This window comes from Crotalus tigris, unplaced genomic scaffold (genome assembly GCF_016545835.1).
Source record: "Crotalus tigris isolate CLP2741 ecotype Arizona unplaced genomic scaffold, ASM1654583v1 scf7180000018862.1388955, whole genome shotgun sequence".
NCBI classification, from domain to species: Eukaryota; Metazoa; Chordata; class Lepidosauria; order Squamata; family Viperidae; genus Crotalus; species Crotalus tigris.
This window is the reverse complement of record NW_024097242.1, coordinates 598,701-614,570: the sequence shown is the minus strand read 5'-3', so window position 1 is coordinate 614,570 and position 15,870 is coordinate 598,701. Positions and strand designations below refer to the sequence as shown.

Sequence of the window (15,870 nt, the reverse complement as noted above, 5' to 3'; positions counted from 1 at the left end):
TTTCAATAGTTCTCCTGCTTCTAATTTACATTATTTGGCTCATTTGTGCTTCATTAATTGTTTCCTCTCTTTTTAAAGAAATGCTGAACTATTTCTTTCTTCCTAGTTTTTTTTTTTTTTAATGAAACCTTCCGGAGTTAAAAGTCATAACCTCATGAAATAAAGCGGAAGCATCACCCATGTACAGTTACTTGTGGTTAGAATTACTATATTTGCACTGAATCTTGCATCCTGAATTCTCCTCTAAATCTTCATCTTAGTCAACAAGACTGTTGCAGTGGGATTTTCGGTGACTGTGGCAATGGGTTGATTTAATGTGCACATAATCCTTATTGCTAAGATAATTTTTTAAAAAACAAACATATTTAAAATATATCTCTTCACTCCAGTTTTCTGGTTTTCATTTTCTTCTGTGTGTTTTTTCATCACATATACTGGGCTAACGCATTTTGTTAAGCCATATTAAGTTTACAGGTAGTCCTCAACTTATGACCACAACTGAGCTCAAAATTTTTGTTTCTAGATAGTTGTTAAGTGATGTTGTCTCATTTTACGACCTTTCTTGCCATGGCTGTTAAGTGAATCACTGCAGTTGTTCAGTTAGTAACATGGTTGTTAAGTGAATCTGGCTTCCCCATTGACTTTGCTTGCTGGAAGGTCGCAAATAGAGGATCACAAGACCGTGGGACATTGCAACTGTCCTAAATATTGCCAAGTTGTCCAAATTTTGATCACATGATCATGGGGATGCTGCAAAGGTTGTAAGTGTGAAAGTGATAAGTCCCTTTTTCTAGTGCCATTGTAACTTCAAACGGTCACTAAATGAACTGTTGTAAATATACCTGTATTTAGCCTTGTTTTAGGATGGTGAATTACAGTTTATTCAAGACTTTCCACAATCATGCACATGGGTTCACATGTCATGCTAAGCCATGGCTTGTTTAACCAGGGTTTATACCTGTGGTCACCACTTTTGGGAGCTGGTGGTCGTGTTTGGAATTTTGAGAATGTCATGGGCTGTCATGTAGGGGTAGACAGTTAAAAAAATCCATTGAAATTGTTTGTCTTAATCTTTTCATGCCTCCCAGGATGAATTACATCTGGTCATATCACCTTTGTCCTCTTTCTGGGCAAATGAGCACACTTTCAGGAAGACAGCAGGTATAGTACCTACTATTTTGTTTCTTAAGAATACCTCTGGAATTATGTGGGCACTGTTTGGAATAACAATTATGCCTGGGACTGGAACTTTGCTTTGCAATATGCTAATTCCATCCATCCATCCATCCATCCATCCATCCATCCATCCATCCATCCATCCATCCATCCTTTCTCTCTCCATCTGCCAGCTGTGAAAGGGAGACTAGTATTGGATACATATGTGCCCTGAGCACTATATTGAGAATCCAGTGTTGAATAAATTAAAATTGGCTGAGTTCAGTGTGTTAACCCAAAAGAAATTTGATATGTGTCTTAAGAATGTTAAAAAAAAATGTTCCCGTTTCATATTTATTTCCATTCTCACATCATAAAGAATGGAAGTAAAAGTGAAAAGTATCCTTTGGGGAATGCTCATCCATCTTGACCCATGACTTTACTGAAAAATCTTTGATAAGGTTCCAAGGAATTAATTGCCTCATATAGTTCTCAGTTATAGCTTGACATAAATGGATTTCAGTTATGTTGTAGATTCTGAGTAAGCAATACATGGCCCTCCAGAGGTTGTTATATCTTTCCAACTGACTTCTCTTCTGACGAAGACAGAATTAGCTTGAATTGGGAGAGCCATGAGAAGCAGCCCAAGGCCAATTAAAAGTACGTAATTCCACAACCTTGTGCTGTGAGGAACCTATCTCTGATGCAAACAAGATTTCTGGATAATTTCTTAGTCCTAGAGATGCTACTGAATGAGATTGTGCAGCTGTGCTTTAATGTCAGACTGTAAACAATAGTGGATTCCCTGCACATGCGCTGGCTAGCAACCCTGATCGGGGTAACCATTCCCTGATGAGGAGAGAAGGTCCCAGCAACATCTTCAGGGCTGTTGATAAAGTTTGTCAGGGTATTGTGCAGCCAATGTCCAAATGGAGTCAATGATGATGATGATGATGATGATAATAATAATAATAATAATAATAATAATAATAATAATAATAATAATAATAGGTAGACAAAATGCCAAATCCCGTCTGAACATCTGGCTGACTGTGCGATGATCGATAATAATAATAATGTTGAAATGGACCTTGGTGGTCATCTAGTCCAACCCCCTGCTCAGGCAGGAAACCCTATACCATTTCAGATAAATGGCTGTCCAGTCTCTTCTTAAAAACTTCCAGTGTTGGAGCATTCACCACTTCTGGAGGCAGGTTGTTCCACTGGTTAATTGTTCTAACTGTCAGGAAGTTTCTCCTTAGTTCTAGGTTGCTTCTCTCCTTGATTAGTTTCCATTCGTTGCTTCTCGTCCTGCCTTCAGGTGCTTTGGAGAATAGCTTGACTCTCTCTTCTTTGTGGCAGCCCCTGAGATATTGGAACACTGCTATCATGTCCCCCCTCGTCCTTCTCTTCGTTAAACTAAACATACCCAATTCCAGCAACCGTTCCTTATATGTTTTAGCCTCCAGTCCCCAGATCATCTTTGTTGCTCTTCTCTGTACTCTTTTTAGAGTCTCAACATCTTTTTTACGTCGTGGTGACCAAAACTGGATGCAGTATTCCAAGTGTGGCCTTACCAAGGCATTGTAAAGTGATATTAACACTTCACTTCGTGTGATCTTGATTCTATCCCTCTGTTAATGCAGCCTAGCACTGTGTTGGCCTTTTTGGCAGCTGCAGCACATTGCTGGCTCATGTTTAAGTGATTGTCCACTAGGACTCCAAGATCCCTCTCACAGTTACTATTATTGAGTAAGGTACCACCTATACTATATCTGTACATATTTTTTTCTTGCCTAAATGTAGAACTTTACTTTTTTCACTGTTGAATTTCATTTTGTTAGATAGCGGCCAGTGTTCAAGTCTGTCCAGATCCTCCTGTATCTTAAGCCTGTCTTCTGGAGTGTTGGCTATTCCTGCCAGCTTGGTGTCATCTGCAAATTTGATGAGTTCCCCATCTATCCCTCTATCCAAATCATTGATGAAGATGTTGAAGAGCACTGGGTCCAGAACAGAGCCCTGAGGCACCCCACTACACACTTCCCTCCATGTAGATGAAGTTCCATTGAGGACCACACACTGAGTACGGCTGGTCAGCCAGGTACGAATCCATCTGGTGGTGATGCTGTCTAACCCACATTTTACTATCTTATCGAGTAGTAGGTTGTGATCTACTTTATCAAATGCCTTATTGAAGTCCAAGTAGATTATATCCATATTATTCCTCTGATCCACTAATTTTGTCACTTGGTCAAAGAATGCAATAAGATTTGTCTGGCATGATCTGCTTTTGACAAACGCATGTTGGCTTTTAGTAATGACTTTGTTTGCCTCTAGGTGTTCGCTGATTCGTTGTTTGATTATCTTTTCCAGAATCTTTCCAGGTATTGAGGTTAAGCTGATAGGTCTGTAATTTCCTGGATCCATTTTTTTTCCTTTTTTGAAGATGGGAACTACATCAGCTCTTTTCCAGTCCTCTGGTAGTTCCTCAGTGCTCCAGGATCTTTGAAAAATATAGTTCAGTGGTTCTGAGATCACATATGCCTGTTCCTTGAGAATCTTGGGGTGTAATCCATCTGGTCCTGGTGATTTGAACTCGTCTAGGCTGGACAGGTGCTCACTTACCATTTTCTTGCCTATCTTAATTTGTGTTTCTATTCTGTTTTTTATGGCACTATTTCTGATAGGTTGGTCTGTTTTTTCCCTTTGTGTAAAAACAGATGCAAAAAACGAGTTAAATAGTTCTGCTTTCTCCCTATTGCTTGTCATCATTTCCTTCACTTTTTTCTTGTTTTTTTACATATTGAAAGAAGCTATTTTTCTTATTTTTGACTTTGGTCACAAGCCTTAGTTCATTATGGGCCTTAGCTTACCTCACTTCATCTTTGCAGGCTCGGGTTATTTGCTGATATTCTGACTTAGTTATGTGCCCCTCTTTCCAATTTCTATACTTGTCCTTTTTATCTTTCAATTTGTCAGAGAGTTCTTTATGCAGCCATGCTGGTTTCTTTTGAGAGCTGTTATTTTTCCTCTTTGTTGGTATTGTGCTAGACTGGGCTTTTATTATCTCACTTTTCAAAATTTCCCAAGCTTCTTGAGTTGTTTTCTCCTTGAGGATTCTCAATCATGGAATCCTTTCCAAGCCCTCTCTAAGTTTATTGAAATTAGCTCTCTTGAAGTCCAAAACTCTAGTTTGACTGTGTTCTATTGCTTGTGCTTCCATAATGTTGAATTCCAATATTGCATGATCACTCCCAAGGTTCCTGTGGCTTCAACACATTCTATCATTTCATCTCTGTTAGTGAGAATTAGATCCAGAATGGCTAATCCCCTAGTTCCCTTCTCTACTTTTTGGGAGACAAAGTTGTCTGCTAGGTTTGTCAGGAATCTGTTTGATCTTCCACTTGGTGCAGTTTGTCTCCCAGTTGATGTCAGGGAGTTGAAGTCCCCCATTACTATTGTGATGTGCTCCCTACATACCTTAGTTAGCTGACTAGCAAAAAGTTCATTTATTTCCTCTCTTTGGTTGGATGGCCTATAGTATACACCTATGGCAATGTCATTTTTTCTCCCTTTTATATTGACCCAAATGCATTCAAGACAGTTTTCATCATTGTTCTGCTCTATTTCTGTATAGAGAGCAACTCCACGTCCTCTTTTATTTGGTCTGTTTCTTTTAAATAATTTAAATCCCTCTAGCTGTGTGTTCCATTTGTGGGTTTCATCCAACCATGTTTCCATAATGGCAACAATATCACATCTGCCCTCATTGACCTGAATTTCTAGTTCACCCTGTTTTCTGTTCATACTCTGTGCATTGGTGTATAGACATTTGAGACCTTTATGACTGACCCTGTGTTTACTTTCTACATAACCTGTGTGGTGCCTGAGTTCCCCTATTGTCTTACCACCTATTTGGTTAATGCACTTTGTGTGGCACTTGCTATTAAAAGCTTGATTTTACTTGACAGCAAGGTTGATATTCTTGTCCACACACACATCTATGTTACATGCACTGATAGTTCTATAGTTTTTAGATTGCCAGGGACAGGAATGTTCTGTATCAGTTAACTCACTGTCCCCGCTGTTTAGTTTAAATATTCTTCCAGAAAATCTGAGAATTTATAGCCAAGTAACTCAGTCCCTTTCTTTGATGGATGCAAACCATCTCTTTTGTACACTTTTTCATTGGACCACCTACTGACATCATGACTAATATATCCAAAGCCTTCCCCTTTACACCACTCCTTTAGCCACATATTGAATTGTGCTATATGCTGGCCTTTTCCATTTTGCTCCTTATACACTGGTAAAACCTCTGAAAAAGTAAGCCTACAGCCTATTCTACTAAGTTCCTGCCTCAAGCTCTGGAAATCATTCTGCACAGAGAGTACATCTTTTTGGGACAGATCGTTAATGCCAAGATGTACAATAGTCTCCACATCATAGTCCTTGCTGGCATTCTTGATTATTTTAGAAATACACTTCTTGTCCCTACTGGCAGTAGCACCTGGGAGACACCTGATCTCTTTTGAAACCTCTGTGTCCTGTCCTAAATTTATATCCCTTATAATTGAATCACCAGCCAGAAGGTGGCTTCTCTTTTTGGATGCCTTTCTATTCTTGCATGACTGATGTGTAATACCTGATTCGCACTTCTCCCTGTCGAAAACAAGTTCTTCATCTCGGTCCATGATCCCCTGCTTATTTGAGTTATCATCACAAATACCTTTACCTATCTCCTTAATGTCCCTATTGAGGTCAGCAAGGCCACTGTATCTGTTGTGCAGGGACACAGCGAATGCTTTGTGTTTATGGTTCACAGCTCTCACCCTGCCAGATCCCACGGTTGTCCACACTGCCCTTCTCCTGCAGGATCTTTGTGGTAGTGGGGGCTGATAGCACGGAGGCTCAATAGAGTAGAAGGGCTGAACTAGACACCTAATTTCTGTCTGAAAAGCACAGATTACAGACCCTAGATAGATAATCTGTCCTTGTAGACTAGTGATTTGTTTACAGATAGGACAGTTTCCAAGTTTGAAGAGGATACTGTGAAAGACAGCTGCAAAACAAGTGTTGCACTGAACTAAGCCAGACATTCTTAGGTACAAGGAATCTCAGATGCACTTGCCCTGAATGTACCACTGCTGTTTTTGATTTTTAGTTGTATGATTCGAGTATCCAATCAGCAGGACTTTAGATACTTTCCTCCTCCCACCTTCTCCTTTTCAACTCACAGTTTGTAGCAATTCCCAGCAAGCTCTGGGCAGTTTAAATGCAGTTTAAATGCAATGGAATATCCAATCAGCAGGGCCATAGCTTCTTTCCTCCTCCCACCTTCTCCTTATCAGCTCACAGATGTTGACACGAACTTGCAGTTTTATAGAAATAAATATATTTACAGTAAATAAGATGGGCAAACAGGAGCATGGTCAGGTAAATCAACACAGCAGGAACATCATGAGGTAAAACACACACAGAGAGGGAAAAGGCGGGAAACAAGGAAACTCTCCCTTTTTCACTCAGAGCAACCAATCACAACTTAGATTGCCTTATGCAGTGGTCAGCTCTCTTCAACCAATTAGCTATAACTGTGTGTTCTTATCATTGTCCAACCCTTCACTGCTCCAGCTATTAAATTTTAAATATCTTAACAAAGTTTCTCAGATCTGCTGGGATGTAGACTCCAACTAGGCAGCTCCAAATGAGATGCTTGGAGGATACTCTTGTGCAATTATCTGAACTGAATTTCTGATTCCTGAGAAAGAGGAAAAGGTCTTCTAAACTGTGAACCCTATTTATTAGTTCCAGGTCTCCACTGGGTTGTGAAGATGGCTTGGGAGATTATCTGTACTTGGGTCCATGTGATGGTAACAGTCCCATCAAGGGAAGGACTGGTCCCTCCAGGCTTAAAAGTCTTCTCAAGGAGCCATAGCTGGATCCAACTTTTTTCCAGCTATCATCTCTAACAATTTCAAGGTTGTTGAGAAGGTAGTCAAACCAGGGGTTCTTAGCAGAAACCAATGATCTGGCCATATTTAAATCAGGTTTTAAATTAAGACACAGGAGACAGCATTGGTTGCACTTGTCAATGAATTTTGACAGCTTTTCATACTGTCAGCCATGGTATTCTTCTGGTCAACTGTGGGGACTGGGAGTGGGAGGTGGTTGGAGTTGTTTCCCTCCTTCCTCTATAGTTGGTTCCAGTTAGATTAGGGGAGAGGGGGGAGAAGTCACATCCCCTGCCTTTATTTGTGGATGCCTTGGGGTATAATATCACCACTTGTCCTGTTCAACATTTAAATTGCTAGATGAGGTCATCCATAGATCCTAGCCTGATACCCTCAATGTGGAGATGCTATTGAATTGTATATCTTGACTCTAAGACCCAGGCTGCTATCAATATCCTACCCAAGTCTCTGTATGCTGTCATTTCTAGATGGGAAGTAACAGATTTAGATTCAATCCTGCCAGAACTAAGCAGCTATTCTTGTAGATTTTTCCCCACCTTTGATCTTGGATGGGGTAACAGTTTCCTATTTGAGATTAGTGTACAACTTGAGGGCATTCCTGAACTCATAACATCTACTCAAAAAGCAGGTGGCAGCTATGGCCACAAAGATTTTGCACAAGACTACCTTGTGCACCAATTATGATCATTCCTGACAGTCCCCCATGCCTTAATCACCTCATGGCTTGCTTACTGCAACATGGGTAGGCCTTTACATGGGGCACACTTGAAGGTCATCCAGGAGCTACAGCTTCTCCAAAGTGTAGTATTGTGGGAAGGGTTTGGTGCATCTCAATATGTCTATGTGTCATCAATGCTTCATGAGCTGCTTTGGTTGCCCTTTTGCTTCCAGGTTCAGTTCAAAGTGCTGGTTGCCATCTAAAAAGCCATTCATGGCACAAAACCTGGATAGTTGAGGGACTGCCTGTTTTCAGTGGTTTCTGCCCATCTACAAAACCAAGCAGAGTTGGGGGGGGGGGCTCTAGGTCCCTTCTATCAAGCAAGGTCCTCTCTAGTGCATCACAGAAGCATACATTTTCTGCTGTGACATCTGTCCTCTGGATATTTGCCCAGCTCCCATCCTACAAGAGTTCTACCAGTTGTGGAAAACATGATTGTGCTCCTAGGCATGGAGTTGGGTCAGGTTGTTGAGCCCCTAAAGCAGTGGTTCTCAACCTTTTTAATGCCGCGACCCCCAACCAGTCGTAAGTCGAGGACTAAACCGGTCATAAGTCAAGGACTAAACCGGTCATAAGTCAAGGACTTTCCCTGCCTGGGAGCGCCATGCATGCATGGTACCGCCCCTTGCGCTGGCCGAGGCGTAGCTGGCAAGCGGCAGAGACGGAGCAGGTCGACCACCGGCTGGGCCACCAGGTGGCCCAGCCCAAGGGAGGTAAGGCACCCGCTGGAAAAGGGAGAAAAAAATGGCAGACAGCCTTGCTTGGTGACCCCCGTGAAATGGTCGATCGACCCCAAATGGGGTCGCGACCCATAGGTTGAGAACCACTGCCCTAAAGGATGTTTTTGTGATGCAGTGTGTGTTTGGTCTGGGCACGCATACTCTTTTCTTTTCATTTTCTCTTTGTAAGCCTTTCAGAATCATTTGGGAGCTGGGTGGCTTTAATTAAATAAAATAAAGTGCAATAATCAGTTGGGTAAAAAAATTGCACTTTCATTGTCTAATCCTCTTCCTCTAACTAAGGAAACCCATTAGACCTCATGACATAAAGACAAATGTTACTCATTATTTGATAAAGTTACCGTTTTTAAAAAAACTAAAATATATATATATATTTTAATGAAAGCTGACATTTAGCAGTCTTAACTATTTCAGGCTTCGGAAGATCCAAAAGAGAGAGAGGGATGTAGACTGAATAGACTTAGGTCAAGTTTAAGAACAGTAGTGGGGGTGAATTTAAAATTGTTTAAAGGAGTTTGCTATAAGAAAGTACTGTTTCCTCATTTCCCAGGCAGCTGAACTTGTGATTTCCTAGTTATTCCTAAAATGCGGGCTTATTTTGTTTCTCTAAAACTCTTTTTAACCGAATAGGTGAAAAATAAACCCAGAGTGCCAATAAATACTGTTTGAAAATATATATACTTTACTAAAAATAAACAGGGGAAAAATGTACAGATTTGAAAATCCTACAGTAGATTTAGATTTATATCCCAATTTTAGTTCTAAGATGGTGCATATAATGGTTTTGCCTCCTAATTTCCTCACAACAACAACCCAGTGAGGTGAACTGGGCTAAGAGAAAGTGACTGACTCAAGGTCACTCAGATAGTTTTTATGCCTAAGGGAGGCCTAAAATGGCTACAATCCAGTCTCACAGTTTCTAGTCCAGCATCTTCACCACTGCACCAAATGGGCTGTCGGTTGTTAATAAACATATACATACACGCAGTACACACACATTGACGCTCATTTATCCCATCTCATCTAATGGCCTTTCCCCATTACTGAAGTGAAGTGCTAGCCTCTTATCCTTGAACTGGCAGAAAAATATATCCACATACAGTGTATTTGCTGTCCCTCTGGTTGATCTGTCCTCTTCTATGGTCTGTTTCAAGCTGTTGGTGATGGGTAACAACCCCTAAAGACATCATAACCCTTCAGGCTTTCATTGGGCTGGGCTGGGGAAACATTGCTCTATATTGGCATGGATGTGTGTGCATGCAATGGCTCAGTGGTTAAAAGATGCCAAGTTTGTCAGCTGGAAAGCTGATCGCCTGGGTCCAAGATCCGAGCGCCATGTAACAAGGTGAGCGCCCATTACCTGCTCCAGTTCCTGCCAATCTAGCAGTTTGAAAGTATGCAAAAGTAAGTAAATAAATAGGTACCACTTTGGTGGGAAAGTAATTGCTTTCCATGTGCCTCAGTGTATAGTCATGCTGGCCATATGACCACGGAAATGTCTTCAGGTAATGCTGACTCCCTTGGCCAAGACACAGAGATGACCACTGGCTCCTAGAGTCAGACATGACTGCACAGGGGAAACTTTTACCTTTACCTTTTTTATATTTATAGCTCAGTGTCTCATAGTCATGGGAATGGGTATGAGATAAAGGCCACGTCATGAGGGCGTAGCAGAAAAAAAAAGTGACCTTGGCATGCTTATCCTGTTGAGGTGGAAGCAGGGAAAGCCCCCGAAACTAGTTAAACAAAACAATTCAGATTGTAATGTAATTGTAGTATCAGCTTTTTTATCGAAGAAAGGAATGTCACATGACTCCAAATGAATCACTAAAGGAAGACCAAGTAAGCAAACATCACATTTATGCAACTATAACTGTTAATACATTAAAAATTGCACAGCAGTTACAGTAATAAAAAGTAAACTACATCCAACCATGACGAAAAAAGGGAATCAAAATATTTATGATATGATTCATTTTGCAGAAACTCTCTCAAAGGTCTCCACAGAGTGTGGACTGTTTTCACATTCTCTGGAATGATTTTTAATTAGGCTTGACAGGAAGGAAGGAAGGAAGGAAGGAAGGAAGGAAGGAAGGAAGGAAGGAAGGAAGGAAGGAAGGAAGACTATATTTGTGTTGTGAGTTCCTCTAGGCCTAGAGACAGACTGGGCCTTTATTCCAGATAGGAAAGTCTTAAGTTTCATCTTATATTTGCAGTAACTAATTTATCCACTCCACAGCCTCCATCTTAAAATTCAGGCTAGTAAAGATTCTGGCCAAAATAACTGCCTTCATTTTTATAGTCTACCCCCTCCCATTAATTATTTTTAATAAAAAAAAATACTGTCCAACAGTGGACTTTGGACTCTATCTGACACACAGCAAAACCAAACAAAGCTTATACATTGCTGCCCAATGCCAACTAAGACCTCTTTAGAGAATTTCCCTATTGCTAAATTGTCACTTTGAATAGTCACTAAATGAAGGCTTAAATCGAAGGCTTACCTGTATATCCGCTGCTCTGATCCCACTCTCTACTGGACTCTAATCTTTTCTCTGGCATAATGGATTTTACAGACTTTGTGGCACTCGGTGGTGCTGTCAAAGTTAGGGAAGAAAACTCTGTGTTGACACTGACGGTTTAAGGTTCCTTACCTCATGGTCTGGGAAGGGGATGAAGGCATAGGAACATGGCAGAAAACAGGGATTCACCTCTTAAACAATGACGATGCAGGGTCACCCTCCCATATGTGAAGGGGGGGGGCTTCTGTATTTCTGAGTCAGAACCTGGAAAATAGCAGGGTCTCAAAGGTGGTGGAGAGGTTAAGGTGTGGGACTTAGGGCAGGGGAGCATGGAAACTCACTGGGTGACTTTGGATTAGCCACTTTCTCTTAGTCTGACCCATGTTATGCGTGATGGTGGAGGAGGCAGGATTACCTCCTTGAGCAGCCCAAGGAGTGGCAAGACATAAGGAAGGGATATAGCATAACAGAGTTGAAAGAGACTTTGGAGGTCTTCTAGTCCAACCCTCCCCCACTCAAGCGGGAGACCCTATACCAGGGGTAGGCAATCTTGGCTCTTCTATGACTCATGGACTTCAACTCCCAGAATTCCTCAGCCAGCATAGCTGGCTGAGGAATTCTGGGAGTTGAAGTCTATGAGTCATAAAGAGCCAAGGTTGCCTAACCCTGCCCTATACCATTCTGGACAAATTTATAAAGTGGCAAAAAATGTTTTTTCATTGCGTGGTCTCTTTCTCTCCTGATTTTTGCAGGTATAGGTAGTCCTCAAACTATGATCACAATTGAGTCCACAAGTGAGTTTTGCCCCATTTACGACTTTTCTTGCCTCATTTGTGAAGTGAATCGCTGCGTTGTTAAATTAGTGACAGGATTGTTTAAGTGAATCTGGCTTCCCTATTGCTTATCAGAAGATCACAGAAAATAATCACATGACCCCGGGACCCTGAAAAACCATCAAAATATGAACCAGTTGATAAGCATCTGAAGATAAATCATGTGACCATGGGGATGCTGCAATGGTCACAAGTGTGAAATATGGTCATAAGTCACTTTTTTCAGTGCCGTTGTAACTTCGAACGGTCACTAAATGAACTGTTGTATGTCAAGGACTACCTGTATTATGATGGAGGGAGAACTGAGCTTATCTAGTAATCCCATATCCTCTTAGGCGTCTAATACCCATGCTTTCAAAATCTTTTCTGTCTTGGTTTTGTAATTCACTTTGGAAAACACAGGGATTAACAGGTGTGGTGGCAGCAGCAAAAAGTATTTTGCTTTTGTGTTTGGATAGTTGTCACTGTAGATAATTGTTATAAGAATCTTTTGTAAAGAATAAGTACTCAGTCTTTTGCTGAGTGTTTTGAAAAAAGCACATGGGCTTTACAGGACATCCGGACTCTTGTTTAAGTTTATTGCTCTAATGGGGTGGAAAAGCCATGAATCATTTTGGAATTGATCCAGACTGTAAATATAATAATGCAGTGTACAAGATAAAAACATAACCCTTTTATTGATTCTGAACTATAAATCTCCAGGCAACACCCATTATTTTCAGCTTTTAATTTTTTGGGGATGTGAACTCATTGTTATCTCTGCTAGGATATAGTTGAGATTGTCTGGCTGAAGTTTTTCTAACCTCAAAACTTTAAAACGTGTTCTAAGTTGAAAATGTTTTGTTCAGAATCCCTGCAAGATAGATATTGTAGATGAACTCTCTTAAAAACCATTTATACTGTGAAACTGATAGATCAAACCGTAGTAGTAGTAGTAGTAGTAGTAGTAGTAGTAGTAGTAGTAGTAGTAGCAGTAGTAGTTATTCAAGGAGGTATAGCACTCCTTTTTCCATTTTTCTTTGACATCAACAATTAAGTACATGTAGCTTGGATAAGAAAGAGAGGTGGTCTCTTTCTTAATTTGGCAGTTATTGTTAGAGAACTGTAATGATTTCCTCATGGTAAAAAAAACTCCATTTTTTTCTGTACAGATAGCAACCCATAACCTGCATGATTAAAAAGAAATGGTAAACTGGGTAAACTAGATCCCTCCCTTTTATTCTCTGTATTACTTCCTAAATTGGCAAAGCATTCCATAATGACATTTTGGCAAAAGAACTGATTTCGTGAAAACATCGCTGTAAACTGTGGAGAACCCGATTCTTTCGTACACGTACCTGTCCTTTTTTGGAATACAGAACATAAGCTTTGTGTGTAGGGGGATTGTTGTTACTCAGTCAGTTAATCATTCCCGTATTCACAATCTATTTTGCTCCTACACAATTATGTCAACAGAAAGCTTAACTAAATAGTAGTGGAGTTTCACCGCCATCTATCAAAATATGGGAGGTAATCCAGAAATTAGAATAAAAAAAAAAGAATCTCAAACAAACAGGTTTGTTTTTTAAGAAAGAAAATACAGTTGGGCAAATTCCTCTTTCCGGAAGAATTATATCCAAGATGTATTTACATCTGCTTGGTATCAGAATTGGCAGGAAGTTTTTCAGAAAAACCCTTTGTGTCCTTCCGTCCTTGGAACATTAAAAACCTCTTTCTAGAATGAGTCACTGGACTCTGTGGTTAGTCTCTCTTGAATAGAGAAAAGATTTTTTTGTGGTCACCCTGTAGTTAAACAGCTCTGATATAGTCTACTTTGTACCTAACTTCCTGTGGAGAATTTTCTTTTTTTTGGGGGGGGGGAGTGGGGTGGGGGAAGTTAAGAAGGTTATTTGGATATATTTGTTCCTCTTTCTTTTATATAACTTATTTTGTCAAGTGGTGTTTTTTTAAACAGTAAGCATCCTTTTTTTTAAAAGTCACCAGTTATGCTTGTTCTCTGTATGATATTTTAGAGAAAAGCAATGAGTATTGAAAATGAATTTTCTTGATGAAAAGAACAACCTACATTATAAGAACATAAGCAGGACGCTGGTAGATAGGACCCATGGCCCATCTCTCAGTGGCCAACCAGCTGCCCAAGGAAGCCCAGGAGATGGCCTTCAGGGGCAATCACTCTGCTATCAAGGTTCATAGCATTGACCCCCCTCCCACCGATTTCCATGAATTTGTCCTACCCTTTTTTTTTAAGCCAGCCAAGCTGGTAGCCAGCACCACATCTTGTATGGTATGTAGCAAATTCCAAAGAAATTCCCATTTCTTTTCATAGAATGATATAGTCTGTTTACCAAAGTGGATAAGAACTTTTTTGGGTTAGTAGGCAGATTTTGAGACTATTGTGATTGCCCTTTGCATGGAAAGGATTGAAGGTGATGGGCATGATGGCAAATACAACTCCCAAGCCAGACTGTAGGTCAGAGAAACTGTTTTTTCTGCTCAGCCTTTTGGTCCTCTCCTCAACTGATACCTATTATCAAGATTACACACATCTAATTCTGATATGTGGCACACTTTCTACACAGACTAATTGAAGGCAGCCATCTGTAGGAGGTGACCAGGCTGAATCAGAGGGAGGGGTCAAATGTCAAAGGGGTCATGATCCCTTTGCATCCACAGGAGATTAAATTCAGCTCCCCTTGAATTCCTTCTACTCTTATCTCCTGCTAAATTCCCTTGGCTGCTACTAGTTCAGATTCTTGTAGAGAGCTTAAGTGTATAATAAATCTTTACATCCATTTGAACCATCTGGACCCCCTGATTTTCGTGGTGTAGAATAGAATAGAATAGAATAGAATAGAATAGAATAGAATAGAATAACAGAGTTGGAAGGGACCTTGGAGGTCTTCTACTCCAACCCCCTGCTGAGGCAGGAAACCCTATACTATTTCAGACAAACGATCTGGCAGGGTGAGAGCTGTGAACCATAAACACAAAGCTTTCGCTGTGTCCCTGCACAACAGCTACAGTGCTCTTGCTGACCTTAATAGGGACATTAAGGAGACTGGTAAAGGTATTTGTGAAGATAACTCAAATAAGCAGGGGATTGTGGTCCGAGATGAAGAACTAGATTTTGATAGGGAGAAGTGTGAATCAGGTATTGCACATCAGTCATGCAAGAATAGAAAGGCTCCCAAAAAGAGAAGCTACCTTCTGGTAGGTGATTCAATTATAAGGGATGTAAATTTAGGAAAGGACACAGAGGCTTTGAAAGAGGTCAGGTGTCTTCCAGGTGCTACTGCCAGTAGGGACAAGAAGCGTATTTCTAAAATAATCAAGAATGGCAGCAAGGACTGTGATGTGGAGGCTATTGTACACCTTGGCACTAATGATCTGTCCCAAAAAGATGTACTCTCTGTGCAGAATGATTTCCAGAGCTTGGGGAAGGAACTTAGCAGAATAGGCTGTAGGCTTACTTTCTCAGAGGTTTTACCAGTGTATAAGGAGCAAAACGGAAAAGGCCAGCGCATAGCACAATTCAATATGTGGCTAAAGGAATGGTGTAAAGGGGAAGGCTTTGGATATATTAGTCACGATGTCAGTAGCTGGTCCAATCAAAAGATGTACAAAAGAGATGGTTTGCATCCATCAAAAAAAGGGACTGAGTTACTCGGCTATAAATTCACAGATTTTCTGGAGGGAAATTTAAACTAAACAGCGGGGACAGGGAGTTAATTGATACGGAACAACCCTGTCCCCGGCAATTTAAAAACTATAGGGCTATCAGTGCATGTAGCACAGATGTGTGTGTGGACAAGAATACCAACCTTGCTACCAATCAAAATGAAGCCTCTAATAGCGAGTGCCATATAAAGTGCACTAACCAAATAGGTGGTAAGACAATAGGGGAACTCAGGCACCACACAGGTTATGTAG

The 15,870-nt window shown here is 40.6% G+C and overlaps 1 long non-coding RNA gene across 3 annotated transcripts in view; it reads left to right on the top strand.

Moving 5' to 3' along the window:
- The window catches only part of LOC120314197, a 67,866-nt gene extending 66,705 nt beyond the window's left edge, over positions 1-1,161 (top strand). For 2 of the 3 annotated variants that reach the window (XR_005558370.1, XR_005558368.1), the window contains exon 4: positions 1,089-1,152. This is a non-coding gene — a long non-coding RNA (uncharacterized LOC120314197). Of the gene's footprint in view, positions 1-1,088 lie in introns of all 3 variants that reach the window. The other variant, XR_005558369.1, reaches the window with a different exon arrangement.
- The last annotated feature ends 14,709 nt before the right edge of the window (positions 1,162-15,870 follow it).